The sequence below is a fragment of the Lithobates pipiens genome, unplaced genomic scaffold (assembly GCF_037356315.1).
Source record: "Lithobates pipiens isolate NorthernLeopardFrog02 unplaced genomic scaffold, aLitPip1_a1.2 Scaffold_22, whole genome shotgun sequence".
NCBI classification, from domain to species: Eukaryota; Metazoa; Chordata; class Amphibia; order Anura; family Ranidae; genus Lithobates; species Lithobates pipiens.
The window spans coordinates 297,633,975-297,637,548 of record NW_027507784.1 but is presented as its reverse complement, the minus strand read 5'-3'; positions in this window follow the sequence as shown (position 1 = coordinate 297,637,548).

Sequence of the window (3,574 nt, the reverse complement as noted above, 5' to 3'; positions counted from 1 at the left end):
ACCCCTCCACAGCACGCGCCCCCCCCCCCCCGAACTCGGCCTCTTCTGCCGGCCAACTGGATCCACCTCCTGTCCTGATTGGACGAGAGGAGAAGCTGGAAGACAATAGCGAATATTGATTTGCTATTGTCACAATAGCCCAACATTTTTCAAACCAATTAGAGCCTCAGGCTCTAATCGTGTGGCTTGAAAAAAAAAAACTCCTGATCGGATACACCCCCTGTACATCATAGTTAAACGGCAAGCCAGAAGCCTGATTCATCCCATACACACCCACAGTCCAGTCCATATTGCCGCCTATTCAGATTGTAGTTCTCGGTAAAGCAAGCTCTTGATGCATTGGGCTGACCAGATAATCCCTGACTCCCAGTCTGATCTGCCCACAGTATAAATGGGCAACAGTGTAGACAGTACTGTGGGTGTGTATGCAGTGGTGGGACAAGGTATTTCAGTGCCCAGGGCGAGGATGCCAAAATGCGCCCCCCACACGCAGAGCAGGGGGCGGAGCTAGTAAAAGCATTTGCAGCACACAAAAACATATGTGATGGTTGTGGATAGCGGAGAGCTTCAGTATTACTATTTACATTTGTGATTGGTAACTAATGAGTAATTGGCTGCCCAAGGGTGATTTTTGAAGACTGTAAACGGTGCTCTAGAACTAATTGAGGCAAGGAGAGGAGCAGAAAAGTTCATCAAGAAAGCATGGACAACCGATGCCTTGATGTGTCCGCCTGCTACATTCTCCTGTCACTCAGAGCATAGTACAGTGTACTATGCAGGCAGGGGGCGGGTGTAGTGCTACATGTAGCCTACATGCAGGGACAAAGCCGATCTCTGCCTGGGTTACATTCTGCAGCATGTTCTATGCTGGAAGAGTTGTACCCAGAAAACTGTGCCCTCCTCCCACAGGAAATCACTCCGCCCAGGGCAGCTGCCCCTCCCGCCCACCCCTAGTACCGGCCCTGTGTGTATGGGATGAATCAGACTCCTGGCCTATGCAATACAGTGGATGAATTAGACCAGGAGTTTGAAACCATCATGTCCACCCACTGCAGTGAGTGATGTTGTAATCACCTCACCAATCACTTTACTAAGAACTACAAGGGGAAATGCACAAGACTGATGGCCGGGGGGATCATGGGGGGGGTAGAGAGCACAGCAGTCACTGGTCTTATAAACTCGAAATGAGGGGAACAGAGGGCTCCTCGCAGAATAAAGAAGGTTGAATTTCTGACTAGCAATGGGACTGTGCACTAAACCACAAAGTTATTATTTTAAGGTATGGAAACCTGTATAAATACACAGTATCTCACAAAAGTGAGTTCACCCCTCACATTTTTGTAAATATTTTATTATATCTTTTCATGTGACAACACTGAAGAAATGTAAAGTAGTGACTGTACAGTTTGTATAACAGTTTAAATTTGCTGTCCCCTCAAAATAACTCAACACTCAGCCATTAATGTCTAAACCGCTGGCAATAAAAGTGAGTACACTCCTAAGTGAAAATGTCAAAATTGGGCCCAATTAGCCATTTTCCCTCCCCGGTGTGTCATGTGACTCAGTGTTACAAGGTCTCAGGTGTGAATGGGAAGCAGGTGTGTTAAACTGGCTGTTATCGCTCTCAGTCTCTCATACTGGTCACTGGAAGTTCAACATGGCACCTCATTGCAAAGAACTCTCTGAGGATCTGAAAAAAAAAGAATTTTTGCCCTACATTAAGATGGCCTAGGCTATAAAAAGATTGCCAGGACTCTTAAACTGAAATGCAGCACAGTGGCCAAGACCATAGAGGGGTTTAACAGGACAGGTTTCACTCAGAACAGGCCTCACCATGGTCAACCAAAGATGTTGAGTGCACGTGCTCAGCGTCATATCCAGAGGTTGTCTTTGGGAAATAGATGTATGAGTGCTGCCAGCATTACTGCAGAGGTTGAAGGGGTGGGGGGTCAGCCTGTCAGTGCTCAATACCATACACTGAACACTGCATCAAATTGGTCTGTATATCATAAAATTTCTCCCTGGAATTCAGCTTTAACTAACACATAGAAGTCTTCAGATAGATATGCTTGCCCATTTAGTTGTACAGACACAGTAGAAAAAGAAGTGAGTTGCATGCTAAGGCTTGTTCCTCAATAGGTTCTGGCACAGCCTTTTTTAAGCAGGGCTATATAGTACCCTAGGGTTCCTCCGGTGTTTCTTGAGTTGTGAGCAGTGCACTTTAATTTATCACCTAGTGGTGCTTGTTACCAACATTTCTTGGTGAACCCGGCAGCATGGGACCAGTTGAGCCCCAGGTAAGTAACCACTGACATTAATGACCTTTTTGGCTTTTTCTTCTTGATAACTGCTAAGGTCAGAGGCATTCTTGCTTACAACCAATGTAAGAGGTTACCTCTCCCCCCGGCCACCTGTATAAGAGAGCACTACACTGACCACCAATGTAAGGGGGGTATCTGTAATGTTGACCATCATTGTAAGGGAGCACTACATTGAAAACCATTGTAAAGGGGTATCGCTTCCCTTGACCACCAGTGTAAAGGAGCCCCGCACTGACAACCATTGTAAAAGGGTATCACTTCCCTTGACCACCAGTGTAAAGGAGCACCACACTGACAACCATTGTAAAAGGGTATCACTTCCATTGACCACCAGTGTAAAAGAGTACCACATTGACAACCATTGCACGGGGATATCTCTTCTCTTGACCACCAGTGAAAAGGAGCACCACATTGATGACCATTATAAGGGTATATACCTCCTACCAATCACTAAGGTAAGAGGGTACCTGTCCTGCTGACCACAAATGTAAGGGGGCGCCTCCCCCACTGACCACCAATCTAAGAGGAACTTTCTTCCACTGACCATAAATGTAAGAGGGTATTTCAATACCTGAACTTTCTCATGGTCCATATTATGTAGCTGGGTTTAGAATGTGACCAAGTCTTTTATTTCTTGTCCAAATGGTGTTCTGAGGATACAGTAAAATTCTGTATGTCTCTGTGCTGGTAGAACAAGGATTGAACGACGTGCAATTTGCTTGATACTACTTGGATCGTATAAACTAAGACCATTTGTCCGTCCAAAAAAAAATACTCCTGATACTCACAGCAGTGTCCAAACATACATAACAATAGAAATGATTCCAGCACCACCCAACCAAAACAAACTCCATTTCCTAGAGGACTGTGCAGCTGAACACTCAACCTTTGGTTTAATTATTAGGTTGGAATAATCTAAGACAATGGTCAACGGTCTGACAATACACCGATATTGCAACCCTTTTATATGTATGCAGTCGACACCTCAGTTGATGGAGATGTGCACTGACTCGAGGCAAAGGAACTGGGCCCGACGTGAATGTTGTGTAAACAGTTTGTATGAAAGATTATTTAAGCACCTCCTACAGTGCAAACTGTGTTCTTTGTATGTCACACTTCCAATTAGCGTAATTCAATACTTTTACAACATTAAAGTATCTTGAAGCCTCCTGAAAGATTTTGTTTGTACATTTATCCATATCTAAACCTTGCACACAGGACATTTTTTTTTTTGATAGAACACACCCTTGTAC